General features: G+C 42.3%; 1 long non-coding RNA gene across 1 annotated transcript; it reads right to left on the reverse strand.

Annotated features, from left to right (window-relative positions):
- Positions 1–9757: 9757 nt before the first annotated feature.
- Positions 9758–13750, reverse strand: LOC115030096 (uncharacterized). Its single transcript, XR_003835723.2, has 3 exons — positions 13331–13750; positions 12955–13027; positions 9758–9915 (listed from the first exon to the last, which is right to left on the reverse strand). It is a non-coding gene; the product is annotated as an uncharacterized LOC115030096 (long non-coding RNA).
- Positions 13751–15270: the final 1520 nt, after the last annotated feature.

Below are 15270 nucleotides of genomic sequence, written 5' to 3' on the forward strand. Positions count from 1 at the left end.
TTGAAATGGAGTACAGATCTAAACAGAGAATTCTCAACAGAGAAATCTCAAATAGCCAAGAAAAACTTAAAGAAATGTTCAAAGTCCTTAATCATCAGGGAAATTCAAATCAAAACAACTACAAGATTCCATCTTATACTGGTAGAATAGCTAAGATCAAAAACTCAAGTCATAGCACATGCTGGTGAGGATGCACAGCAAGGGAATATTCTTTCATTGCTGGTTGTATTGCAAACTTGTACAGTTACTCTGGAAATCAATCTGGAGGTTCCTCAGAAAATTGGAAATAGTTCTACCTGAAGACCCAGCTATACCACTCCTGGGCATATACACAAAAGATGCTGTAACATCTCACAAGGACACTTTCTCAACTATATTCATAGCAGTTTTATTCAAAATAGTCAGAAACTAGAAACAACCTAAATTTCCCCCAACTGAAGAATAGATAAGGAAATGTGGTACATCTGCACAATGGAGTACTATACAGCTATTAAAAATAAAGACATCATGAATGTGGTAGGTAAATGGATGGAACATGAGAATATCATCCTGATTGACATAATACAGAACCAGAAAGAGACATATAGCATGTACTCACCTATAAGTGGGCATTAACCATAAAGTGCAGGATATCCACATTACAATCCACAGACCCAAAAAACTGGATACTAAGAAGGTTCCAAGGGAGGATGTATGAATCTCACTCAGAGGGGGAAACTTAATACTCATCTGAGATGGATAGAGAGAGGGAATTGGATAGGAGAGGGGTTAAGCAGAGGAACGGGGATGGCTATCAGGTGTGTGCTCGTGAGACAGGGTTGTAGGTGAGAATGGAAATTGGTGATGGAGGGCATCTCTGGGACAAGCTGGAGGCCTGGGACTGAAGAAGATATGGGGAGAGTCTAGGGGGGTGACCCTAGCTGAGATTCCCACCAAAGGGCAATATAGAGACTGAGGTGGCCACCTCCTGCAGTAAGAGATGACTTCCAGAGGAGGAAAAGAGACAACAATCCAACCATAAAACCTTCAACCCAAAATTTGTTTTGCCTATAAGATGTGCAGAAATATAGATTGAAGACTGAGGGAACAGCCAACTAATGACTGCCTTAACTTGAGGCTCATCCCATGGGAGAGAGCCAACCCCTGACACTATTAATGATACTCTGCTACGCTTGCAGACAGAAGCCTAGCATAACTGTCTCCTGAGAGGTTTCACCCAGCAGCATATGGAAACAGATGCAGAGACCCACAGCCAAACATCAGGCAGAACCTGGGGAGTCTTATGGAAGGGTGGAGGATAGAAATGAACAAGTTGGAGGGGTCAAGAACACCACAAGAAGATCCACAGAGTCAACTAACCTGGGACCATGGGGGCTCACAGAGCCTGGACCACCAACTAGCAAGCATGCAGGAACTGAATCTAGGCTCCCTACATATTTGCAACAGATGTGCAGCTTGGTCTTCATGTGGGTCCTCTAACTGGTAAAGCAGTAGCTGTCTCTGACTCTGTTGCCAGCCTTTGGATCCCCTTCCCTCTACCTGTACTGCCTGATTGGGCCTCAGTGCCTAATCCTACTGGGACTAGATGCCCCAGGGCAGGGTGTGGTAGTACTCAAAAGAGGGGGCTCCCCTTCTGTGAGAAGAAGGTGAGGGGCCGATGGGGGAGGGACTTATAAGGGTAGGACTGGGAAGAGAGGAGGGAGGGGGCTGTGATGGGGATGGAAAGTGAGTTTTAGACGAGGAAGGACATGTACTAAATACTCTGTGTGACCCTTGCAGCTTCTGAGTTTACCTTATTGGATTCTAATTCCACCCCATACATCTCTGGAGCCACCTCCTGTAGCTCTCTTGTCAAATAGGGAAGAAATGAATATAAAAGGTTTCTTAGCAACATCCTGAGATATAACTCAAGCCATCAAATGGATGGATGTGACTAATGCTGAGACAACTAATTGCTTACTCTTTCTTGGAGAAGCTTGTAGACACAGTCCAGTATATCTTGTTTCCCCTTCTTGGGAAACACGTACCCCCACTTGGTACACCCTCTAAGTACCTTTCTTTTTAACCCTCCTATTCAAGCTTATATTTAAAAATCTTTAAGAAAATAACCAACTCTGCTTCATTGTACAGGCTAGACCTGGAATTCTTTTCAGCATGCAAGCCATGACTCCCCATTTGGCCCAAGTCAGGCCTCTGAAAGCTAAGGTGAATGCCTCAGGCTGCCCACGGTGGTAATGCTATATCCTGTCTGAATTTCCTCTCCCTTAACACAATGAGATTACGAAGGGTGCTGAATGGGAGAGAAAGGCATACGTGATGAGAGACTGATGAGGCTAGGTTTGACAGTTGTCATAAAGGTTAAAGGAACTCAGGAATGATTTTAAACAGGACACAGCTCACCTCCTACACTGATTGAGATCAGTCCTCCAGCAATGCGGATGCAGCAACAGGAGCCAGAACACCTGGATGACATCAGAGGAAGAGAAAATTATTAGCCAGGATAGTGGATAGAAAGGTCACTTTTCTACACATAGAGATATAGAAATTAGGAAATACATGAACATTGGAAAAACAACAATTCCATACTTGGTATGTTTTAGTACCTTTAAAGATAGGTGGGATAAATAAAATTGCAAGTAGCTCAGTATTAGGACATCCGCCTAAAGTGCATAAGGACCTAGGATAGAGCTCAGCATCTCAAACATTTTAAATTAAAATTATAACTCAGTGTCTGTCTTAGTTAAGGTTTTACTGCTGAGAAGAGACACCAAGGCCAAGGCAACTCTCACAAGGACAACATTTAATAGGGGCTGGCATACAGGTTCAGAGGTTCAGTCCATTGACATCAAGGTGGGAGCATGGCAGTACCCAGGCAGGCATGGCACAGGAGGAGCTGAGAGTTCAGCATTCTGAAGGCAAACAGAAAACTGGCTTCCAGCCAGCTAGGGGGAGTGTCTCAAAGCCCACCCCAACAGTGAGACACTTTTTCCAACAAGGCCACACCTACTCCAGCAAGGCCACACCTCCTAATAGTGCCACTCCCTGGGCCAAGCATATTCAAACCACCATAGGAGGAAATAAAACTTTTTAAAAGGATGGTTCTGATATGGTCCATGTTTTCTAAGTTTTAGATTTTAAGATTTCATCACTCTGTCACAAATTACAAGTTTACCTAATGAGCACATTGTATCATTCAACCTAATACAAACACCACAGAAATAGAGAAGAAAATTATGAATAACACCAAAAATAAGCAGAAGAAAATGCACTAATCTTTTGGTAGTATAGTCATAGGAGACTAAACAAAAGTATATTGCTACACTGATCTTCAAGCATACTGGAGTTTGGATCCCCTAGTGGTCATAGCCATCTCCAATTCCAGCTTTGGAAAGCAGACAGCATTCCTAGGTAGTGAGATTAGTCTTAATGGAAGCTCTGAGTTTCTCTGAGTGACCCTGTATCTTAGTTAGGGTTTTACTACTGTGACCAGACACCACAACCAATGCAAGTCTTATAAAACACAACACTTAATTGGGGCTGGCTTACAGGTTCAGAGGTTCAGTCCAATATCATCAAGGCAGGAACATGGCAGCATCCAGGCAGACATGGTGCAGGAGAAGCTGAGAGTTCCACATCTTCATCTGAAGGCTGCTAGTGGAAGACTGGCTTCCAAGCAGCTAGGGTGAAGGTCTTAAGCCAATGCCCACAGTGACATACCTAGTCCTGGGTAGTGAGATTAGCAGTGAGCCAGCAGTCTTTCAGACCTGGCCTAGAATTCTTAGCCTTGAGAAAGAAACTGTCTCTGAGATCATACAGATAGTCGCTCTGACCAGTGGGTAATGGGAGCCTTACCAGATCTGGGCTAGCGAGCATGGATCTCTTGTGGTAGCTGAGGTGGGACGCAAACCTGCAGAGTTTCTAGATCCGAGTCACAGTGCAACAGTGTTGTGATCATAAAAAGATAAAGAAATATAAGAATGTGTTCTTTGAGGGTGTGCTGAGGTATGGGGGAAGGGGATGTCCTGGCCAGCCCATGCCAAGGCATCCCTGCCCCCTGAGAGACTAGCCACACAATGGTATAGTATAGAATAGTTAATTTAGGGCATGGGGAGGGGAGTTAAGAGAGTAGTAGAGGCAGAGAGAAAGGCAAAGAGAAGGGGAGAGTAGAGAAGTAGAGGCTGGCCATGACCATGTGGAGAGAGGGGGAACGGGAGTGGGGCAAGAGTCAAGGGAGAGAAACAGGAGTAAGAGAACAAGAGAGAGGAGGGGCAAGCAGCCCCTTTTATAGTGGGGCAGGCCTACCTGGCTGTTTCCAGGTACTGTGGGGAAAAGCATACTTAGATGCTACCAGGTAACTGTGGGGGTGGAGACCAGACAGAATACCAACAATTTTGATTTGCATTTCCCTGATGACTAAGGATGTTGAACATTTCCTTAGGTGCTTCTCAGCCATTCAAGATTCCTTAGTTGAGAATTCTTTGTTGAGCTCTATGCCCCATTTTAATAGGGTTATTTGGTTTTCTGGAGTCTAGCTTCTTGAGTTCTTTATATATATATTGAATATTAGCCTTTATGGTGAAGCTCAAGAAGGAAGAACAAAGTGTGGATGCTTTAGTCCTACTTAGAAGGGGGACCAAAATAATAACATGAGATAGAGGGAGGGAGGGACCAAGGAGGGGGAGGGAAAAGGGGGACAGGATCAGATGTGGGAGGAGACAGTGGAGAAGTACAGAGAGGGTCAGAAAATTGAATGAGGTGTGTAGCAGTGAAGGAAGGGGAGCTGGGGGTAGCCACTAGAAAGTCCCAAATGCCAGGGAAGCAATAGGTTCCCAGGACTCAATGGGAATGACATAAGCTGAAATACACAACAAAGAAGAGATAGAAACTGTAGAGACCATATCCAGTGGCTAGACACCACCCCTGGTTGAGGGATGGGGCCACTTACACATCTCAAAAATTTTAATGTAGCTTTCCTCCTGTCTAGAGGAAATTCAGAGACAAATAGAGGAGCAGAGACTGAAGGAAAGGCCATCCAGAGACTGCCTCACCTAGGGATCCATCTCATATGCCGACCCCAAACGCAGACACTATTGCTGATACCAAAAAAAGTGCTTGTGGACAGGAGCCTGGTATAGCTGTCTCCTGAGAGGGTCTGCTAAACCCTGATCAATACAGATACAGATGGTCACAGCCAACCATCGGACTGAGCATGGGGACCCCAATGGAGGAGTTAGGGGAAGGACTGAAGGAGCTGAAGGGGTTTGCAACCCCATAGTAAGTACAACAATATCAACCAAGCAGACCCCCCCTCCAGAGCTCCCAGGGACTAAACCACGAACCAAAGAGTACACATGGAGGGACCCATAGCTCCAGTTGGATATGTAGCAGAGGATGGCCTTATCTGGCATCAATGGGAGAAGAGTCCCTTGGTCCTGTGGAGGCTTGATGACCCAGCATAGGGGAATGATAGGGTGGTGAAGCAGGAGTAGGTGGGTAGGGGAGTACCCTCATAGAAGCAGGGGAGAGAGGGGATGGAATAGGGGGGTTGCAGAGGGGAAACCGGAAAGGGGGATAACATTTGAAATGTAAATAAATAAAGTAACAAATAAAACATCAGTATCCTTCCTATATGGCAATATCAAACATGCTGAGGAAGAAATCAGGGAAATAGTTCCTTTCACTATTGCCTTGTGGGAGTAGGTGGGTTGGGGAGCAGGGCGAGTATAGGGGACTTTGGGGATAGCAATTGAAATGTAAATGAAGAAAAATAAAAATAAACAAAAATACCTTAGTTATCTTTACAATTTTAAAGTGTACTATTGACATCGGGCACCAACTTCAATTATGTTCATTTAATTATTTCTACTATCAGATATCTCCTAAATAATTTAAATTTAGTAAAAATCAGGGTAATCTTATACCAACTTCATACAATAGTAGTTTCATAAGCAGTCATTTTCGTGTTCAGTTGCAATGCATTTACAGTTCTAATATAGGCATAGCTCTCTGTTAACTCAATATACCTTTGCAAAATCAAAGCTTATATAGAATCTAAAATAAATTCAAGACCACCCAGGCCCTTCCCCCTCTGAAGGGACTTTCCAAACTATACTAGCAGTCCAGATGCAGAGCCAGATAAGGAAGCTGGCCAACTAAACAATGCTGTGAAAAACCACAAGGGCAGGCAGAGTGAGAGACTAGGCCAAAGATAGTCACCCCATGCAAACCAACCTGAAAGGGTCACTTGCTACACCAATTAGAATAAGCCAGCTAGCCCTGATGCCTAAATCTGCCCCTTACAAGGTATAAAAAGTGTGTTCTTTGTTTGTTCAGGGTCTCCTCTTGTCTGCGTGCTGAGGGGCCCCAATGTGTTGGATTAATAAACCTCTTGCAGTTTGCAGCAATCTTGGTCTCTGTGGTCTTTGTGAGTGAGGGTCTTTCAGTGAACTCCAACACTTACATGGTCATTAAATATTAAATTAAATGATTTAAAATCAAGTCAGCCTAGAAAACATCTTTACTTTCCAAATATAGATGATTTTACTTTAGTATCTTATATTAGTGCCTTTATCAAGATACTTTTTCATCTACCATGAATTCCTAACTATATTATTTATAAATATTTACATGTACATGTATTATATATACCTATAAATTTAGTATATTATGTATAGGCATACAGTACTCTTATTGTAGATCTTTAGTGCTACAGTAAAAATATCTGAGATAATAAATTAATAAAAAGAAAAAATACCTTGGAATAATCAAGGAAATTAAATACCTCTACAATATAAATTTTAAAACATTCAAGATAGAAATTGAAGAGTCTAAAAATGAAAAGTGCTCCCATACTCATAGATTGGAAGAATTAATATTGTACAAATGACTACCTGTTTTAGTTTGGGTTTCTATTACTGGCAATGAAAACATCATGACCAAAAATCAAGTTAGCTAATAAAGGGTATATTTAGCTTACACTTCTTTAGTCCATTATTGAAAGAAGTCAGGGCAGGAACCTGGAGGCAGAAGCTGATGCAGAGGCCATGGAGGGATGCTGCTTACTGGCTTGCTCCTCATGGCTTGCTCAGCCTGCTTTCTTATAGAGCCCAGAACAACCAGCCCAGAGCCCAGGGATGGCACCACCTGCCGTGGGCTAGGCCTTCCCTCATTGATTACCAATTGAGAAATTGCTTTACAGATGAATCTCATGGAGGCATTTTCTCAATTGAGGCTCTTTCCCCACAGATGACTCTAGCTTGTGTCAAGTTGACACACAAAACCAGTCACTACATTGCCTTAACAAAAGCAATCTATGGATTCAATAGAATCTTAATCAAAATCGCAATGCCACTACTACTAACAGAAATAGAAACAGAAACTTAAAATTTGTTTGCAAGCACAAAAGTCTTTGTACAGCTAAAGCAAGCCTGAACAAACAGACTAATGCTGGAGATATCACTGTATCTGATTTCAAACAGAGCTATAGTAATAAAATTGTGTGGTACTGGCACAAAAACAGACCTGCAAATCAATGGAACAGAATAGGAGATCCAGGTATAAACCCATACAGCAACAATCAGCTGATTGTTGACAAAAATGTCAAAAACACACTGGGGAAAAGGCAGCTTTTTAAACCACTACTGCTAGAAAAATTAGGCATCCAGGTATAGATGAATGAAACTAGATTTTTTTTCTGACCCTGCAAAAAAAGCAACCCCTAATGTATCAAAGACCTTAACCCAAGAGAGGACACTCTGAAACTGTTAATGGAAAAACTAAAGAAAAGACTTTAAGATAGAGGCATAGGCAAGGACTTTCTCGACAGGATACTTAGGAATTAAGATAATTGACCCGTTGGGATCTGAAGAAATTAGAAAGCTTCTGTGAAGCTAAGAAGAGTCCAGCGAGTAAATAACCTGCAGGATGGAGAAGAGCTTTGCCAGTTACACATTTGACAGAGGGTTAGTATATAGAAATATAATATACATGTGTGTGTATATATATATATATATATATATATATATATATACTATACACTGTATGCTATATACAGTATATAATATACACATATATGTGTATAAATATATGTATAAATACTATATATGTATATATACTAAAATGTAAAACAAGAAAAGGAATGGCTCAATTCACAAAGGACAGCTCACAAACAACCAATAACCATGAAAACTGTTTAACCTCACTAGGTATCAGAGAAATGCAAATGAATGCTACCTTTGAGATTCCTTCTGAATTCAGCTAGAACTTGATCAGTAAGAAAACAAGTAGCCCATGTCTGGTGTGATGTGCATGAAAGAGAACATCGTACATTGCTAGTGGGTATGCAAACTAGTGTGGCCTCTAAGTCTCTGTCACTATGGAGCTTCAAAAAAAAAAAAAAAAAAAGTACATCTACTATATGACTCAGCTGCACCACTCCTGAGTATTCGCCCAAAAGACTCCAAATCGACAGACCACAGGGACACACATTAATGTTTATTGCATCTCTATGCATGATAGCTGAATTATGGAACTAACCTAGGGGTTCAATAGCAGAAGAATAGATAAGAAAAATATGGTGTATTTTCCAGCCACAAATTATAACAAACTCACCCCATTTAAGAGAAATGCATTCAATTAGAGAAAACTGTATAAGTGAAGGATGTCAGTTTCAGAAAGACCAATACGTGTTTTCTGTCATTTGTGTTTCTAACATTTTATATAGTCACATGTATGTATGTATGTGTCCCGGTCTGCGACACGAACGACAAGGACACCAAGTCGGGTTCATGCAACAGCTTCTTTACTTGTTCTCCGTCTTGTAGCTTTTCTTACAACAACCGCTTTACTTACAACAACAGCTAGCTTCTTCTACTACCTCTTGCAGCAAGAGCAACAACAACAACTTCTATCCTCCAGGTGCCTGACCTCATCTAGCTCCACCCCACCTCATCCAATCAGAATTCACACACGCTCCAGGCACGAGCTCAGGTCGGTCACTGATAGGCTGACAGGTCCGGATCACGAGGAACAGTGAAGCCTGGCAGGCCTCACTGCGCATGCTCAGGCAAGGCAGTAAACATCTTGACCCATGCGGCCACACCTGCTTCCCGCATGTATGTATAAAATGAAAACAAGTGAAGTTCTCTGTGGCAATAAAAGGTACAAATTGTGAGAAAGGGTGAATAAAGGGCAGTGTTAAGGAATATATTTGGCTTAAAATATATGCATTATATTTATTTGAAAATGTGTGTGGGAGTATGGGGTATGTACATGATCTTACATGTGTGAACAAAGAAAAACATTCTAAGATTCAGACCTCTCCTTCCACGATGGGAGTCTAGAAATCAAACTGAGCTCATCAGTCTTAGTAGCAAGTGCCTTTACCTACGAAGCCATCTCACCAGCACCGGTACAAAAACTTGTTTTAATATTTTTTTTTTTTTGTAGAAACTGGCATTTATTACAGGTGGAGGAAGGAACGGTCACTCAGTCCAGTGGTGGCTACAGTGTGGGACAGTGCATACATACTACATAGTACAGCATGGAGTCATCAGCTCAGGCACTGTGTGACTGGGAGAACACTGCCTCCTTGTGGCCACACTTCTGGCATGGGTGGTCTTGTTTTAATATTTTAAATAAATTTTTGACAATACATTCCATATTTAATACAATTTCTAACATACTTTAGAAATACACTTGTAAACAGCTTACTCTCATCCAGATATGTATTAGTCAAGCAGAGCTGCTGTTACAAAATACTACAGGTAAGATAGCTTACCTAGAAATTTATTTTTCACCATTCTGGAGATTATATGTACAAGATCAAGATACCATTATGGATTGGATCTCAATACACGTCCTTTTCTTGGCTTGTAAACAGCTGTCTTCATCGTGTATCTGTGCAAAGTCCTTCTTCTGTGCACAGAAAGAAAAAAATCTCTACTGTGGCTTCTTCTCCTTAAGACAACAGCAGCTCTATTAGACTAGGGCTCACCTTCATGACTTCATTTACCCTTCATTTCCTTCTTTGAGTTCCTATTCCTACATACTTGAGAGGTGAACTAGATATTCAACATACAAATTTGTTAATGTGGGACATAATTTAATCTGTAAGTAAGATTCTTTGAAGAAAGTCCCCATTTCTCAAGAACTCCAAATTCAGCCTGGCGGTGGTTGTGAGCCACCAGACATGGGTGCTGGGAACTGAATTCAGGTCCTCTGGAAGATCAGCAAGCACTATCAACTTTTGACCCATTTCTCCAGCCCCTACACTTAAAACTTTTAATAAAAATTTAGTGTAAATGCAAACTACAATCTTTTTTTCTTTTTCTTTCTTTTTTTGTTTTTGCTTGTTTGTTTGTTTGTTTTTATGTTTGGTTGGTTTTGTTTTGGGTTTTTTTTTTCGAGACAGGGTTTCTCTGTGTAGCCCTGCCTGTCCTGGAACTCACTCTGGTTAGCCCTGAACTCAGAAATCCACCTGCCTCTGCCTCCCAAGTCCTGGGATTAAAAGCGTGTGCCACCACTGCCAGGTGAAAACTACAATCTTAATGTTCTAGTGATAGTATCAAGAATGGAGCAGACCAGGGAAAGTGATTAGCCAGGTGAGAATGGCAGTCTGGAAAAACATAACTTATGTTATCAAGATAGCAAAATAGAATTTTATTGTTCATATATTTGAAGAAGCCTGAGTTTGAACAACTTACCTTTATATATATATATATATATATATATATATATATATATATATATATAAGAAAATAAGAATAGGTGGGTAGGTGGGAGATTATAGCATCTGTATGGAGCACAGAAATAAGAACACATGCATGTGAATCTCAACCTGTCACTCAATGCCTGTTTTGTTTTTAATATTTTATCACATAGTGCACTTAAGATTTTATCTGATTACACATAAATACTTATAGAACGATAATTACAACTATATTCCTTCTCCTCCCCCATCTACTTTTCTACTCCAGGGTTCACTCTCACCACAGGAAAATGTTCATCTCATATTCTTCAAGGTTAAGATTACAAATACAAACAAAGCATGTCTCAAGATAGTTTTATCTGACATTTAGCACACAATTATCTTGTCTCAGAGCAGTGTTGGTTTTCTTTCCAACTTAAGTTCTTGATCACAAATCTACAAGGAGGTTTCATTTGTACAACTTCGTACCACCTCAAATGAGCCAGGTGTGACACACAGTGGTTGAAAATGTACTGCTACTGAAAAGTCTGCTTTCAGGAGCTCTGTCTAGTGACAAATGTATGCTCGCTGCTAGGCATAATGAGACATGCCTGTAATCCCAGCACTACTGAGGCAAAGGCAGAATGATCAAGAGTTGGAGACTACCCTTGACAACATATTCAGTGTGCATGAGTTACATGGAGATGCCCTATCTCAAACAACAACATGAGAGGGCAATGAGAGGCGCAAGCCAGGGGCTCCAAACTGGTAATTTAAGGACTAGGCCTAAGTTTCTGCTTTGATACAACAGGAAGAGATCACCCGTTCCTCCCTGGAATTCCCCTAACAGGCTTCAAATGTAAGCCTGCAAGCTCACTCAGCATCTCCAGTTTTATGGATGGAGGTCCCTGCATGCTCGTAATTTCTGCAGAATAAACACTCTTTGCCTTTGCATAGTATTTGAGTCTGGTGTATCATTCTTTGGTGAATCATGGACCCTTACATTTGGGGGATTGGCAGGAATTCATTGGAATCCCCTGACACAAATAGTGGAGTGATTTGTTTTTGTTTGCTTGTTTGGTTGTTTTGGTGGTGGTGGTGGTGGTAGTAGTGGTGGGTGTTTTTTTGTTCTTTTGGGGTTTTGTTTTGTTTTGTTTTGTTTTGTTTTTTCATTTCTAATTGGTAAGTCCTGGCCTCCCATGTCTGTTTCTTGTTTTGTCAGTTTTTGCTTCTGTGTTTTCTTGATCCAGTTCAATCTGGAGGCTGTGAAGGACAGAGCAGACCTGTATTCTGTCACCCAGCCTGGGACTACAGAGGATACTCCCGAACCCCATCTCAGAGAACTTGCTAGTTCGCATCTGGTTTCTAAATTGTCTGTGTGTCTCTGGGCCTTCCATATTCACCTGAGACATCCTTTTCTTTTTGGTTTTGCTTTCCCAGGAATGTAGTTCTGCATCTGTCTGTGTGTGCTTTATTTATGGTTTGTCCATCCATGTATGTTTTGTCTGTGGTTTTTACCCCTATGCATGAGCTTTTTAGATCCCTAAGATGGGACAGGCACAGAGTACCCACACTGGGTTTGGTCCTGAGTCATTTCATGGACCTCTGCAGAGTCATGGAAGACTCAGGTCAGGTTCTTCATCCCAGCAAACGAACCATCTCTTGCAGAAATGAATGGCCCACTTATAAAGTAGGGTAGACTGAGGAGGGAATTTTTTATCTCCCCACAATCTACAAGGTGAAGGCTTTTATGAGGCCAAGGGCCACCTGGACCAAGTCCCATATATCACCTCATGGTAATGCCTGTTTAAGAAGCCTCCTGCTTGACTGAAGCCCTTTTTGTTATTGGCTGTGCTACTCCCAATCCTCCTTCCTCTAAAGGAGGGTCAGCCTTGCACTCCCCACCTTGCTCCCTCCTTCTGCCTCTGAGGAGGATTTCTATCCTTCACCTCATGTCTCTGCTTTAATTGCCTTTGCCCCTGCCCAGGTGGCACGGGCAAAGGGAGGAACAGCCCCTGATTCCCTTGATTCTGCTTGGAGTCCACACCATACTCTGACCCGTACTGCCTAAAGGGCCGACTCTACTACAACTCTATCCCTCTGGGCTACAGGACCCTCAGATTCTCAGGGAAGACCATTTATGGCCTATGTACCATTTGCCAGTAATGACCTTTATAATTGAAAGTAGCAAAAAAAAATTGTTTTCAGAAAGACCCTCGGCTGTTATAGGTCTTTTAGATTCAACCATGCTCACTCAACCAACCTACCTGAGATGACTTTCAGCTAACTACTCCAGGTCCTCTTCCTCTTCCTCTTCCTCTTACCTTTCCTCTTCCTCTTCTGAGAGAGAGAGAGAGAGAGAGAGAGAGAATATCATGGGATATTGAAATTTGTTCCAGGTGCAAATGGGCAACCCATCCAAGCCCAGGCTGCTATTGATGAAGCCTTCCCATGGGTCAACCTGACTCAGATTATAACACTGATGGATGTAAGGAGGTCTGCCACTAGATTTTGATTGAGGGAGTCCATCTGAGAAGCCACTAGACAGCCCACAAATTTATCTAAGGTAAGCTAGGTGAATCATGGAAAGAATGAGAGCCCCAAAGAATATCTAGAAAAACTTTTGAAGCCTATAGAACTTACCCTTTAACCCAGAAGCCAGAGAAAACCAGTCAGCAATGGGCACGATTTTCATTAATCAAGCTGCCCCTGATATCCACTGGAAACTTCATTGCCTGGATAGGGTGGTGGTGGTGGTGGTGGTGGTGGTGGTGGTGGTGGTGGTGGTGGTTGTTGTTGTTGTTGTTGTTGTTGTTGTTGTTGTTGCTTGTAAGCAGTTAACTGAGTTGGTAGCCATAGCTGAGAAAATTTACAACAACCAGGAGGCCCCAGAGGATTGACAAACTAGAGGACTGACAAAAGTGCTACTTGCTACCACAAGCTACGGCCATCCCAATGAAAGAAAGCTGAAAGATCTAGCTTACAGGAAAAGCAGAGGTAAGCCACTTCCCACTAAAAGGGAAGCCCATCCTCCATTCAAGAAGGGCCAATTAGAGAGGGACCAATGTGTCTACTTCAAAGAAAAATACCACTGGAAGTGTGAATACCCTAAGAAAAGTCAGAGAAAGGGCACAAGGATTTGTAACTAGATGAGTAAGGGTGTTGTGGCTCAACCTCCCTCCATGAGCCCTGGGCAACCAGAAAAGGGGGCACCATTGCATGTTGTCAGATGCCCCCAAAACAGACCATCCTCAGCATCTCAGTCATATCTACTTGAAGGCAAGTATGAGAATTTTGGGGATCTGCCTGGCTTTGTAGACTCTCACTACCAGGATTTACTGGAACAACCAGCCATTGTATGAGGCTACAAGGTGACAGGAAGACAAACTAAAAGGGACCCTTGAAATGGGCATGGCTTTTAATATTTTTTTAAAGCCTTGCTGAAGGCACCAGCTCTGGCCCTCCTGGACAGTCACAAACCATTCCACCTGTATGAAGATGAGGAAAAGGTGATAACAAAAGGAGTGCTTATCCAAAACTTTAGGCCCATGAAAGAGCAGTGGCCTATTTATCTAAGAAGCTAGACCTGATGGCCCAAGAATGGCCATCTTGTCTCTGGATCAATCCACTGCCTTGCTGGTAAAGAACACTGATAAGATAACCATGAGCCAGGAGATATCACTACTCCCTACGCTATTGTATAGACCCTCAAGAACCCACCCAGCCAATGGTTATCTAATGCTCGGCTAGTGCATTACTAAGCCTTGCTCCTGAATCCTCCTTGTATCATCTGTCCTAACCCTCGCTACTCTACTACCTGACCTGTCCTCAGACATATAGCATGGCTGCTCCACAATCTTGGGACATGTCGAAAATATTAGATTGGATCTGACTGACAGACTCTGGCCAGATGCAGAGCATATCTACTTCACAGATGAGAGCAGATTCATCCAGAATGGAACCAGGTATGTGGGGTGGCGGTGGTGGACTTGGACTCTGTTGTTTGACAAACTGCACTGCCACCAGGAACATCAGCTCAAAAGGCTGAGTTGACAGCTGTAACTCAGGCTTTAAAGTTGGCAGAGGGGACTATAGCCAATAGTTTACTGACAGCAGATATATTTTTGCACTGGCTCATGTACATGGGTCCATATATCAAGAAAAAGTAGTATTGACTCCTAAAGGAAAGACCTTCAAAAATAAGAAAAGAATATTTGCTTTGCTAGAAGTGTTGTGTGGCCATAATTTATTGCCCTGGGTATCAAAAAGAAACATCAAAAATAGCTCAAGGAAACAGACTAGGTGATAAAGCCACATGGAAGGTTGCTCAAACATTCACCACCAACGTCCTGGTAGCCTTACCACCCCCAGCACTCCCAGACATCCCCAAATATACTACAGAGGACAAACAAGAACAGGCCAAATGTCAAGGGATTCATAAGAAGAATGGATGGCTACACACAGATGGATGGCAGAGGGCTGCACCATCTTACCTAAGTGGTTCACTAAAAACTTACCTACCAGATTCATCAGGCAACACTTTTGACCCACTGAAAAATAAAGGAACTGCTCTGAGAGGCAAG

The sequence above is a fragment of the Mus caroli genome, unplaced genomic scaffold, assembly GCF_978045245.1.
Source record: "Mus caroli unplaced genomic scaffold, Mus_caroli_1 scaffold_5, whole genome shotgun sequence".
Classification (NCBI taxonomy): Eukaryota; Metazoa; Chordata; class Mammalia; order Rodentia; family Muridae; genus Mus; species Mus caroli.